The sequence below is a fragment of the Bidens hawaiensis genome, unplaced genomic scaffold (assembly GCF_021521415.1).
Source record: "Bidens hawaiensis isolate Kalapana, Puna unplaced genomic scaffold, B.hawaiensis_p1.1 tig00054503_1, whole genome shotgun sequence".
Classification (NCBI taxonomy): Eukaryota; Viridiplantae; Streptophyta; class Magnoliopsida; order Asterales; family Asteraceae; genus Bidens; species Bidens hawaiensis.
The window spans coordinates 8,263-23,147 of NW_027499825.1; the positions used below are offsets into that span (position 1 = coordinate 8,263).

Sequence of the window (14,885 nt, forward strand, 5' to 3'; positions counted from 1 at the left end):
ACATCACCACAGATTTCACACGGCGTCTTCGAGAGGCAACAGAGGTGATTGAGGGGCTAGACGAGTCTGAACTATCAGACATACAACTGCAGCAGCAGATAATCGAGAAATCGAAAAGATGAAAACACTCAATTCAGAATATGAAAGGCAGAAACTCGAAAATTATCAACAATGAAGATGAAGATAAAAAATTTCCTAAGGGCCTCCTTTTATAGGCCCAGGAGAGAGAAATGTGGCAGCTGATCGGATTTCACGCGCCCCCACTCGCGGGTGCAAGCCAACGAGGGCGTGACACGTGTCCCTAACACTGTTGAGGGGACATAAAATTGTAACCGATCTGCCACGGAGCAGAGACGCGCCCCCACTCGCAGGTGCTAACCAATGCGAGCGTGACACGTGTTCAAGACAGCTGTGTGAGGGGACGTGAAAGGCAACTGTAGCACCTCGAGCACACGAAACGTCTGACATGTTTACGGCGCACGTCACCACCAACTAACCACGTGTTCGACCCGTCGTTTTCAACCCTTCGTTTTTAACCGAATGGATAAAACTTCGCGCAACGATGGAAGCAACCAGGAAAACGACAAAACCCCATTTAAAGACAAAAATCAGTAAGTCTAATATCCATCTTACCGCGCTCGCGCGAGATAAGACACACATTAGACTGGGGGGGCTTGAAGAGGTATGTACCCGCCTCAACACCGAGCAAGGCGGGTCAACCCACAAGATAAAGACATTATGAAGACACAAAGCCAAAACCTATGCGCATGGCGCATACAAAACATCCTCAGGCATCATATGCCCAGGCACACATATGCTCGCGCATCACATATGCGCGCGGCGCATCAGCGCGCGGCGCATATCACATGCTCGTGCATATCACACCTGCCCAGACACACATGCTCGCGCATCACATATGCGCGCAGCGCATCAGCGCGCGGCGCATATCACGTGCTCGTGCATATCACATCTGCGCATGAAATATCTGCGCGTGAGAATAAAGAGAAGACCTCGCGCATCCTCAGGATGAGCGCATATCACACGTGCGCATAATCAACCTCGTCCTTATCCCAATCAGGATTAGCGCAACCTTGATTGTGCACGTCAGACAACCTTCCAGAAGGCATCTTTTTAAGGAGAAAGAATATGCTGATGTTGATAGCTGCCAAATGAAAGGTCGACAACTCAGCATGACCCATGTGTTACCACGTGATTACAACCAACGAGAAAGCGCCAGGTGTCCCAGAGGACACGTGGCGCAGTGCGATTGGAGGAAGCCAACGAGGTTGAGCCCAACCGGTGGTAACCCTAGCACTATAAATACAGCATCAACTCCACTTTGATGACACATTCATACTCAATCATTGACAGTTACAAGCAGTGATCACACATTCAATCATATTGAATCACATTCATTCACAGTCAGTTACATACAATCACACAGTCTCACAACCAAAGGGTATTGAGCAATTAAGCAAAATACTCTGGAGATTCTCTGACACACATTATTATCTTCTCCACAAAGATACTGATTCTCACGCCGGAGGGTTACCCCAAAGAGGACCCCTCTGTCCCTTTCTGAGGGGTAAGTAACGGCGTTGTTCATTTTGTAGGTGGAAGAACACTGATCCAGAAGAACCATCGGTGAAATAGTATAATCACACCCGAGGAAAGTAGATCTGCTACCAGTGAGTAGATCCACGTTTCTTCATTACTTAGTGATTAAATTTTTCCTATTTGACTTTGCAAACTTTACATGATAATTTCATTTAGTAATTAAATCAACGCATTAATTTTTCAGTTTAGTGCAAGTTCTATTAAATAAATTTTGGTCGTGTTATCTTTACCCTTTGTTTAATCATTAATCAAGCCAAAAGACATTTTACAAAAACGTCCAAAATGGAAAAATCCTTTGGCCGTACATTATCCACTTTGATGTGTCCCCTACTTTCCCATGTCATTTCACACAAACACTCTTAATGGCGTATCCTGATCATATGTGCACGAATAGATTTTTGTGTTTTTTATACGTGCATGAATAGATACCAGAGTTAAAAGTAAATTATTATTATTATTATTTTTTTTGAAAGAAAGAAAATCTCTCCCTTTTTGCAATTAATTATTCATAGGGCAACTGCCGCAATTTTAAGGATGTTTTGGCCTGACTAGGAGCTTGAGTTACGTTATGATATAAGCTAAACTTAATTTCATAGATGTGTGCAAAACTAATGTAGTTATAGTTTAAACTTAATTTCATAGGCTAAACTTTATTTCATATTCGCGGAAACAATAAAAGGTGATGGTGTGCAAAACTAATCTAGTTATAGTTTTGAATAGGGGAAAATGGTCCACGGAAACATGGTGTTTTTTTGTTTTCGGAACTTCCTTGTTTTTTTTTTTTTTTTGTGTGAGTGTTGTAACGGGTGTTTCCTCGATGTTTTTTTTACTAGTTTCTTGCTAGTCTTTTGGTTGTTGTCTTTATAAAACTGGTCGTTAAAAAAATAATAAAATTCATCTTAAATACTTTCCTGTAATTAATTTACTTATTATTCAATATAAAATATAATGTTCATCATACAAGTCAAAAGATGTTGACTATAAGTTTGTTTTTAAGTTTAGTAACAGGGGTTCCAAAGATGTAACGCCTCCATGACAATGGTCTCACGCAGTGCCCCCAATATTAGGATCACAGGGGCAGACTCCTTCACTCGAGTCGAATATGAGCGCAATTTTGAAACAACCAGGACTTCAAAATGAAACCTCCCAAAAACATTATCCAAGCCTAATCTGTATATATGCGACATAGTGTCATTTGGTCAAACACTCCGGTTCTCGAATTCAGAATTAACACATACTCAAGTTTTGTATCTTCTTATTTTTATCCGATTTAATATTCAGACAACTCACCGAATTTATTCGATCTTAGAATGCATCATGACTCTCAAATTATTCAGCGTTATCAATTACGAATACCTAACAACCTGTTGACATTTTTGTTGGAAATGAATATTTTTCACCAAGTATAGATGTGTATTTTTACAAACTTTGGACACATTTTTTGTATTCAGTTATGGTTAAGTATGTGCTAACTATTTGCGTTTGGGTTCTATGTTAAGAGAGCTTCACAGCAAACTAAACATCATCCGTAAAGGAGCTAACATGAATGATATATCAATGCTCGAAATGAGGTGTTTCAACATGATAGATTTGTTAAAACTTTGATAAAATAAGTGAAAGTGAGAGCTTGTACTACATCGAAGGAGGGACAAAATCTTTTGCAATTGATAAGAAAATAGCTTTCTTTACTAATTGTTATCCTTAAAAGGACATGCACAAGTTAAACTTTGAAAGTTATATATTTATCGCATCCAGAATCACTCGTCTTTGCACATATATAAGGGTTTAAAGGAGCCGAGCTCGAGCCCATTTACTATTTATTTAATTTATGTCTATACACTTATAATCGTGTGTGTGTATTTCAATTATAATTTTACGTGTAAAGTGATATATTATTCAGTTATTTTTATTATAATATTACTTGATAATTATATATATATATATATACTAGCTTTTAGCCCGCGTGTTACACAGGTTTATGTAAAATTGTTTATGTAAAAAATTAAACTACAACCAAATTATGTTATAGAATAAGAAAATTAGAAATTTAGAAAACTTACCAAACTTACCATGCACCATAGATTCAAATTAAAACCTTGTTATAATAGTTCTAACTCCTATATATAACCGGAAAAACAACATACTGATTTATTGCAAGCTACCGCCAATTTACTGAAGAAAAACATAGAATTGAAACATTTCAAGGTAATTTAAAGTAGGATATGCATTTCTTTGCAAAAACATGGCAGCTTGACTACATCAAGTTTGATCCATTGAACAATAATCTTATTATCTTAGATTCTTAGTAGATATCATCATATTAGAGAAAATACGCAAATATTGGATAAACTATCAACAGATATATGTTTGTTGCTTGCTACATTTTAAAACATTTTTTTTCTGCTTATCTTTTTTTGATTATCTCAATTCTGACCAAGAAGTCAAACATAACCAAAATGATCCCTAAGGCAAGAATTATAATAAGGACCAGAATGCCCCTATGCTCACCTAAAATCATTTAAATTATGTATATTCTGAAATTCCTAGCATAATTCCCATTGTCTAAAAACCCTTGTCATGCAAATAGTGATTCAGATCATTTATGAATGGTCAACGCGAAATAAAAATCAACTTTAACAAAATTAAGTCAATTATGCAAAATTAATTTTTGACACTCAAAAAGTCATATTTGAGAAGAAAAAAAAGTCATTGTACCAAATATAAAATTTAATATTCTGCGAAAATATTACCTCATATATTGTTAAGTCAAAGTTATGCAAAATTTAGTTTTGACACTCAAAAACATCATCTCCTTTATTCGATTTAACACAAAGTCCTTTCACCATTATTATAATTCAAAATTGCATTTTGACTTTATAAAGTCAAAATATGGAATCAAGTAAAGTTGTTTCAAACTCGTCACTTATCTTCCAAAAGCTATGAAATCAAGTGAAATATCCATTGGTGCTCTTTTGTAACGGGCTAGATAATATATAATTACAAACCAGAACGCATATGTTAGCATATTATACTTATGTACATGCAATGCTTATCTTATATTAATTACAGTAAGTTACAATCATACATAATTGTAATTTTGTCTTAAATTTTTTAAACATGAAGGGTATAAAGGGAATAAAGCTTATATATTAGTAAACAAAACCTTTCTAATAATATTATGTGTACAGTGTGTTGCTTTCTTGAACTTTTTGAGCTTAAACGGTCTAACTTACACCACTTGTCTTGACCCGTTACCCGACCTAGCCATTTTTCCAAATTCTACTGTTCTACAAAAACTTTTTATTATTTATTTTTTGTCTTTTAGCCTTTTTACATATGAAGTGTATAAAGAAATCCATATTATATGATGGAAAACAGAATGTCTTAGGAATGTAAGATTTTGAAGGACTATATTTAAATTCTTATTACAAAGTGTAGAGAAATATCAAAACATACATTTATGTGTCAATTGATATTAAGTGTGCATGACCAGATTCAAAATGTATAAAATAATCGTTGTGCAAATTTGACTCGTAAATCAGAACTGGACTTGAAATAACTGCAGAAATTTAAACCAAAATTTGAACCTGACTCGGTGATTGCATATTTGTTGTTAGGTACAATGAATTTTCCAGACTACCCCAAATGAGTACTCTGCAAATTTGTAACGTGCTGCAAGTTTGATTTAATTGATCTCAACACAAACAAATTGCATTCCTAGAATGCCATATGTGTTAAAACAAATATGTAAAATATATTTACACTTTGTATCCTTCTATTAAGAAACCTAAATTAACTGTCTAACACGGAAGAACTGCACCCATAAAGAGAATCACATTTGGATGAACATGTTTCATAACAAAAACCTTAAAAGGAAAAATCAAACACCAAATTTAGAGTAAAAATAATCATGATGTGAGAATAGGTACCAAAGAACAAACATTGTGAATAAGTAAAGTCAAAAAGCCAATTGACATATATTAACAATTAACTCATAAACATAGCCTTCTTATATACTTTACTCAAACGCAATCAATGAAAGAACTACATACTATTAGAAGCCACATTAAACCAAAAATTAATGATATGAAACAATTTTTTTCAAAAACAATTTCATTAAAGCAACGTTCACCTTCTAGAGTTGAATCATCAACCTAACACTAAAATTTATCTCCTATGGGTATACCATCATGGTTGTTCTAGAAACAACCAATTATTCACCCATACCCAACATTCAACACTTAGGGATCTACTAACATGTTTAGTCCAAAAAGACACCCTAACACCTCAACTAATTATTTGCAAACTTAAAAAATATTCTTAAAACAAAACATTATACTTCATACATACATATTACTCCAAAAAGCACTCATATCTAAACATCATCAGATTTAGAGCCAATCATGTTGAAATCTATAGTACAACCATGTTCTAAACCTAGGCAGCTAGGTTAAAGGAAATTGATTAGCCCCAATACTTTCAAATCCAGTTAGCAAATTTCAAACCAAAGATAAATCTAAATCAACAAATTCACCAAAGTCCAAATTTGATTAGCGCTTCCTGAATGTGCACGATTTAGATGTGCATACGGAGATCCAACATGATTTTGACATGACCCTCATAGAAAGATAACATATTTCAAAAGGCTTTCTTAACAAACCTTAAACGATTCGATCAAGGCATCGTGTGTAACTAAAGAAGATAATCTCTATCAAAATAGAAGCCCATACTATTTTGAAGATAAAGAAGCATCAGGCCCTCAACCAAATTCAACAGCAATGGCACCAACCAACTGCAATGATATTAGATTAAGCATTTTCACAATAGGCCCTTACTCAAAATTTGATATTCAAATGAAAAGGGGCATACATTATATAAACCACTTACACAAACTCGTTTGTAGATCTTTCTTTCTGAGCTTGTTACCCGTTAAGTTAGATACTCATCTGTGAACAAAAATACATAAACCAAAAGTTAATTAACAGAGTAAAAAACGAAAACAGTGTCCAGTTGCCTTCTTTTTAGTAGTCTGATAAACAAATTTCCCACCTACCAAATCGAACACGAAAACCTTTAAATCTCATGTAATCTATTGCAATCTAGTCTTTCCATCACATCTTTTTATATTGAATTAGAGATAGCGGTGAAGCCCTAGAACTCCAAATCGAACAAATAATTACTGAAATCGAATATCATATAACGTTAGGGTTTGAAAGAAGCGAATCAATTAGCAAAGACATATCCGAAATCAATGAAAGATCTGGTAAAAATGGATAGAAACGAAGGTAAAAATTGAGACGTTCAATGGTAAAGACAATCGATTGGAGGATAGAATCACAGAAGCAAAATAATAGATTAATAAGAAAATTTATACCTGATTATCGTCGAATTTGATATGGGTTTTGTGGATATTGAAGAATTTGATAAGCAAAAGGTGTTTGTGAATTCGCAAGCAAGGTTTAGGGTTTGAGAAAAGGGAAAGTGGCAAGGAGGTGTTATGACTCGTATCAGGATCTGGTGAGACCATTTGGCTCAAACGGGTCAAAACCATTTAGGAATCAAGCAATCTGGTAGCTTTAGAAGGGGTGGGGAGCGATGTGAGAGCGACACGTAGGATATTATGGTAGGCAATTATATAGATAGTTAGATATAAAATATAAACGAAGACATAAAAATCATGCGTGTCCTTTTTTTTAGAGTCACCAGATTTGCTTGATTTTTAAATTGAGGCTTCTCATTCATTTGACCCGAATTCATTGGTATGGGTCTTACCAAACCCAGATATTCCTTAAACGGGTTATAACATCTCATTAAATTAAAAATTATTCTCACCAAATTATTGATGTAAAATCCTATAAAATAGTATATAATAAAAATTAATATTTTATTTATTTTTAATAAAAGATATATATATATATATATATATATATATATATATTATTTAAATTAAAAAACCAGTTTGATAGTAAAAAAAAATAAACGGGTCTTCGGTCTCATCAAACTATAAGCATATTATTTTTCAAAAATATTATTTATAATTAAAAAACCAATTTTATAGTAAAAAAATAAACGAGTTTTGGGTCTCATCAAACCATAAGTATATTATTAACTTTCATAAATATTATTAATAATTGAAAAACCAATTTTATTGTAATAAAAAATAAACGGGTCTTGGGTTTCATCAAAACCATATAGCTTTTAAACCGGGTTATAACATCTCATTTATTTGTGAAACAATTAATCATAAAACCATAAGTATATTATCAACTTTGATATAATAAAAATATATAATTCAAAAAATAAATAAATATTAGAACAAATAATATAAAACAACCCCCATAATACGGGGGATAAAAACTAGTATATATATATATATATGATTTGCATCATATGAAAATTATTTTAAAATTGAGAACTTTGAAAACCATTTTAGACCACAAAAAACACTATTTTTACCAAAAAAATAAAAAAAAATTATAAAACAAAAAAGAACTCGAAAATAAAAAAAGTAAAAAAACCAAAAAAATTTATTTTTCATCCCGGGTTTATAAAAAAATTGAAAAAAAATATCGGTTTAACAAAATTATACACATATGTATAATACTTATTTTTTAAATTTTATACACGTTTTTTTATACGTATATGTACAATTTAAGATAAATGATAATGTACATATGTGTGCATTATGTAACTAGAGATTAAATGAAATTATACACATGTGTATAATACGAAGTGTTTTTTTTATGAAACCGGAATGAATTATAAAAATTTTAGTTTTTTTTACTTTTTTAAAATTTTTGTTTATTTTCGTATTATGTTTTTTTAAATATATTTTTTAGAGGTTTTTTGTGACTTAAAATGGTTCTCAAAGTTCTCAATTTTTAAAGGGTTCTCTTAAGATCATTCCCCATATATATATATATATATATATATATATATATATATATATATATATATATATATATATATATATAGAGAGAGAGAGAGAGAGAGAGAGAGAGAGAGTGAGTGAGAGAGCAAGATTATAATAAGAAGTAGATTTTTCTAAGAAGTGTAGAAAGTGTGTTTTCACCACACTTTCCATATCCATTGTCATATTAACATATCTAACGCACCAGATTATTTCTTACACTTCTTAGACATACTCCACTTTTTATTTTAACCCCACCCTCTATATATATATATATATATATATCACAAAAATTACATAAATAATAGCCTCGTTTAGACACACTGGTCAGCTCGAGCTCAATAAGTGAAGCTCGAGCTCATGCTCGTTTATTAAGCGAGCTTATTTTTAGGCTCGAGCTCAGACTCGTTTAAGCTCAAATCATTTGCACCCCTATTTAAAACACAATTTATTTGTGGTTGACATCTAAACAAGACTAAAATGAGGGACCCGGTGTTGGTTGTGAAGACGACTAAGTGTTTGGGAAATTACTGAAAAGCGAGTTATCTTAGGAAAATTTGAGAGTCATAATTGCACTTTCAGATAAATAATATTTGTGGTTCTCAAATGCTTTGATCGGATAAAACTCGATTGAATGAGCAAGAAACAAACATGGATTTGAGAAAGAGTTTTTGTGAACCAGAAGAACTATCATATGATCAAGATACAGTTTTTAGAGTTAGGGGCTAGTAATTGCTTAAACAGTTATTATGTATTTAAATTTCAAAATCATCAAATACGCTCCTCAATTTTGCATCAGAATAACATACGAAGTTTAGTAAAATTAAAATTTCTAATTCGATTTTCATGAAACAGTGGCTCTGTCATTTAGACCCTGCCAGGGGTGGCAACCCCTTAAACCCGCTTCCGAAGACGATGCCCTGGATCCCCACCAAGAGGGTGTAGCCCCCTTGGAACCCTCATTGATTAAGAGCTTTGCCCCTAAGTACCAATACGATTACTAGATAATAATAAGATCAAATAAATTAATACTTCACACCCTATTTATTTCGATTCATATTATGATTAACTTGGTCAATAAGTTAATTCAATTACACACTAAAATAGCCAACACTAAGCATGCCCCATTTTATGAGAAGGTTTGCGTCTATGCTAGTCATGAATGCCACTCTTTTTAGTCTTTTCACCTCCCCTTCTAACTAGGTAGATTGGTATTGTATGAATAAATTTTATATATTACATACGTTGATTTACATACAACTATTATATATTTTGTAAATAATTTTCATTTACTAAAAGTTGTAGATACTTTTTCTATTAAAAGCAACTATTACTAACGAGTAATCATCAGCGATATGCCAATTAATGAAAAACCATTGTGAGTTAACATGTTGCTATTGATCTATCAGTGACTAACACGGCCGTTGATGTTCTATGAGGTAATACTCATTGTTGCCTCGCTTGTCAATATTTTATCAGCTATACATTTGTTACTTTGGTGATCCGTCAGTGATGTCTTTACCTGATCGAAGTCCTTTTAACGAATTTCACTGACAAATCAGCAATGGTGTTCACTTAAAAGGTCCAAAATTGGTGTCCACTTAAAAAAGTCAACTGAATGCATATCCACTCTAATTTAATATTATGTCCAAACTTTTTGACGTCATTGTTACATGAGAAGTCTTTATGGTATTCATGACACATCACTTACCACACGAACTGGCGGCTCTGATGCACATACTCTTACGTGCATGACCATGCACTCATGGAAATTTTAAATGTGCTGTTTGTTTGTTTGTGTGTTTTTTTCTTTTTTTTAAATCATAATTACAACCGACTAAACAATAGACCCAACAACCCTATTTGTAAATGACAACATTTTGTTTGGTCCAACTTAATGAACTGGAATGCTCCTGTATAATATCATTTTCTTAGTTAAGATTACAAGTGTTTCAAGTAGTTTATCAAAGAAGAGCTACAGTTTGAGGTTTTTGTATTCAGAATACTTCACAAATATGAAAGCGATAATGATTAATTTCTTCGTTAAATCACAGAATTACTTCCAGATTAATGTTAAATATGACAATCCATTTAACCTAGTGGTAATGTAGGCACAATATTTGTAGGCGTGTGCAACTGTATTAGGATATAAAGTTGTAAACAGAAGTCCAAATATCATTTCACTTAATAATAAAGTACATAATATTCTTTCCCATGGTAAAAGGGTACATAAAACATTCCTTACACTATGGGAATGAGTCTAGGAACTCTTTTGGACCTCGTACGCCTTGGGCTGCTAGTGATGCTGACCATCTGGTCCCCCGGGGGCAACTCTAGCGGTGTTGATCAGTTTCCTGTTACTATACTTCTGCGTTTTAGAAAACTCGAAGACTAAATCGTTCAGAAACTGGCGACTATTCACCCCTCTCTCCATACTCCTAACCCCGCGATAACTGGTTGTTTCGAAACCCCTTACACTTCCAAATAGAAGTACTAGTATGCACACTGAAACTAACTTAGAAGCCATACTAGCCATTTAATTAAACTAGGATTTGAGTTAATGAGCTGAAAGTGTAAAGCTTGTTGAATGAGTGTTGTATAAATCTAGCTGAATTTATAGTGCATCAACTCTAGGAAGATGTTAAGAATATATTGTTTTGTAGCAACAAATATTCAGCACCTCACGTGGCCAATGAGATAAAGATGTAGCGACAAATTAGCCGTAAAGGAGAAATATATATATATATATATATATATATATAGATCAATGATTTTGGGTGGGTATATTATATGTATACAGATATATCCAATGTTTCTTGTCATTATCTTTTAATCAAAGTTTTCTTAGTCTCCACAATTTTCTATTATCATTTTCCTGATTCGTGAAATGTTATAAATAAATTTCACTCAGTACCATATAATTTTTTTAGACCAGCTAATTCTTGCGTCTTTTGTACTTCGGGTTAGGCTTTTCTAATCCGAAGAGGTGTTATTTTAAGTTGGCTTTTTAAAAAATTAATCCGTGCGTCTTTTAAGTTTAAACCCACACATAAATCTATAAATTTCACTATTAGCTATATTAGAATCATCAACTAATTGGAAATAAACACTTTACTACACTCCTTGATATCTCCAAACTATCACAACAAGTAAATGTATCATGATTTTAATCTAAAAGGTTCAGCTATAGCTCACCTCAATTTCTTAATTTATTTTCGTTATATATATTTGTTTCTCTTAACCTTTACTGATACTCATCCACCACCACTTCCACAGTTCCACTTATTAATTGTAGGGGCCCTTCAATATCTTACCATCACTAGACCGGACCTCTCCTATGTTGTCAACCAAGCAAGGACTAGTACAAATGAGAGCAAATTATGAGTACTAAGCCAATTTCTTCACTCTCCAAGACTCCAACTACGTCTCATTTTCAAATATAAGTGAAACAGATACTTCTATACGTCAAGGCAACCATTTCATATGGTCTTACGTTCGATAGACCTTCCACCAACAAACTTGTTAGATATTCCGATGCGAATTGGGTATGGTGTATTGAGACAAGAACTCAAGAAGGTCAACCTATGACTATTCTATTTATTTTGGAGGAAACTTTAATGGAGTGCTAAGAAACAACCCACGGCCAAAACCATGTTTATAATGCTTAACACAGAAAATATTCCAGTAAATAACTTATGGGATATCGATATTAGATAATGGTTGCAGTAAATCAGTAATCATATATATGCTGCCGGTAACAAATTAAAACTTACTTGTTAAACTTGATGAAACCTAAAAGAAAACATAAAGTTGTAAGTTAAATTTGGTTTTGAATTTCCGTAGTTAAGTTCACTATGTGTGTTAATATGTGTTGCTAGCTATACATGATTAGATATATTATTTATTTTAATTTACCCACCAAATATGGTTTGTCTGGTAAAGTAAGGATGAGCTCCGCATCGGACCAGTAAAATACCAATCTTGAAATTCTAATAAAGGGGTACCGGTACTGCAAGTGCTTGGTACGGTATATGAAAGGAACATAAAAAAAAATATTGGTGCCGAAAGTACTGATCCCGAATACCTCAAAAATGGGTACCGAAATGCTACAAAAAAATGCCCTGTATCATTTGCTCATCCGTGTAGTAAAGAGATATGCACGTGAACATGTTAAATTAAACAATTATATTGATACCTTTAAGGTGCAGTTTATATGTTACTAATCCATCTAACAAGTTTAGTTTGCCATGCAAAATAAGGGGATTTTAATTCACAACACAATGTGGATCTTGTGGCACTTGTTCACGAGAGGACTGAGGAGGCAATGAAAGTTTTTCATAAAGATCATACATTATTGCTCAACTAAAAGAATTGCATAATAGGGATCAAACGAACAAATTAGTTACCACAAAAGCTTTTAACAAACCTTCACAAAAGATCTGCACCCATCACTTGAATGACACATATTAAAATGAGGGAAAGTATTACGTATTGCACTCCCTTCACTAACTTTTCTCCAATTTTCTCCAATTGAGTTTTCTTAGTAACTAGCTTTTGATCCCGTGTATTACACGGGATTTGTCATATAATAAAAATAAAAAGATCCATTATCCGAAAGAAATGAAGAAAATTATAGGTAAAAAGAAGATAAAATATAAAGTACACACAATAAGAAGTCTAAAATCTCAAATTTACAAATTTGATTTTTTTATATACAATGTTTGCAAAAATTGTTTTGACCAATTACCCGTGGATAACTATGATAAATGAGATGAGAGAATTAAAAGAGAAATTATAACCCATTTCTCAAAACTGCTTTGTCCCATGACTCATGGATATGTAGGATAAATAATATGAGAAATTAGAGAATTGGAAATGAAATTATAACCTATTTGCCAAAATTATTTTGGCCCATGACCAATTGATAGTTAGAATGGATGAAATGATAGATTAGAGAATTAGAAAGAAAATTATAACCCATTTGTCAATATGGTTTTGCTCCATAACCCACGAATAGGTAGGATGAATGAGAAGAGAGATTAGGCCTAGAATGAATGTGAGATTGCCACATCATTCTTATTATTTTCTTTTATTTGTATAGTTAGATGTTTTTAACAAGACAGCATAACATATCCAAAAGCATCAAGGGGGAGAAAAGACCCCATCGTTCTTTTTTCCTTTACCTATAATTGTGTCCTATTGGGTAATTTTCTACCAAGCTTTTACATGAGGCAACATCACGCGAGGTATTGAAGGATAATCCGCTATTTTCTTTTACTAATTAAGTCTAAAGCTAATAAGCAATGTGGAGTGTTATAAAACCATTTAGTGTTTAGTGTGATTACCGATATTGTTATAAATGCAGTTTATGTCGGCATTATGTGTGTATTAATGTTCTAGCACTATAACTAGCTAATGGCATGTATTTGGTATTTCACCTCTAAGTAAGAATGTACTCTTCTATTAATCTCTCTTTCTCGTATATACTCTATAATATATCATCTTTGTTATTTTATATATATATATATATATATATATATATATGTTTTATATATTAGTTGCTAATAAACAGTTATTATTAGGAGAAATTGTTAAATGATAATTATATATAAAAGCTTTAAAGTTGACTTCATAGAGAGAAAGAATGATCATGGGTGTTCTAGGAATGATGTTACCAAAAGGTCTATTGACTTCAAAAAGTGATCAGCAAGTATATTCAAACAGCTGTGGTATCTTATTCCATTGTCCTTATGTTGCCTATCTAGTCAGCGATGATCTAAAGGCACTTAACATATATCATTTGATAATCGTCGACATAGGTCATAATCTAAAGTAAACTAACTTTTTTTTTTTTTAACTCAAAAGACACCAACTTTTCGTCCTCTTTTCATGATCAACCTAGTTGTCACATGCATGTCAAAGCGTCAATTGTCACTTGACCTTAGTGTCATTGGTTTTATATTACAAAAGATTCAAAGCGTGTCGTTTAACTGTTTTTCTCATCCAATTTGCTTACTTCGACTCACAATACTTTTTTACCAATTTTGTTGGGTTGTGCAGACAGCTGATGGGATGCATTCGTGTACCAAAAGCACTACAGGACACGGCCGACAACATAATAATATAAGCAAGTTTAATACATTTGGATATAGGGAGGCCTAATCATAGTTTATCTTCATGAAAGTTTGCTGCTTTTTTTGGACTTTCAACGGTCAACATAGTATAATACCAACATCGTTTTATTGATATAAGGATAATTCCAATTGTAACCATGTGATCCTACGTGGAAAGAAAAAGTGGAGGTCAAAACAGATCATGATCTCTTCCTGTATACTAATCATTTCCTTTTATCTTCATC

At 32.8% G+C, this 14,885-nt stretch overlaps 1 long non-coding RNA gene across 1 annotated transcript; it reads right to left on the minus strand.

Annotated features, from left to right (window-relative positions):
* Positions 1-6,177: 6,177 nt before the first annotated feature.
* On the minus strand, positions 6,178-7,055 carry LOC143600615 (uncharacterized). The gene is made up of 3 exons (XR_013147509.1): positions 6,671-7,055; positions 6,505-6,563; positions 6,178-6,409 (listed from the first exon to the last, which is right to left on the minus strand). It is a non-coding gene; the product is annotated as an uncharacterized LOC143600615 (long non-coding RNA).
* Positions 7,056-14,885: the final 7,830 nt, after the last annotated feature.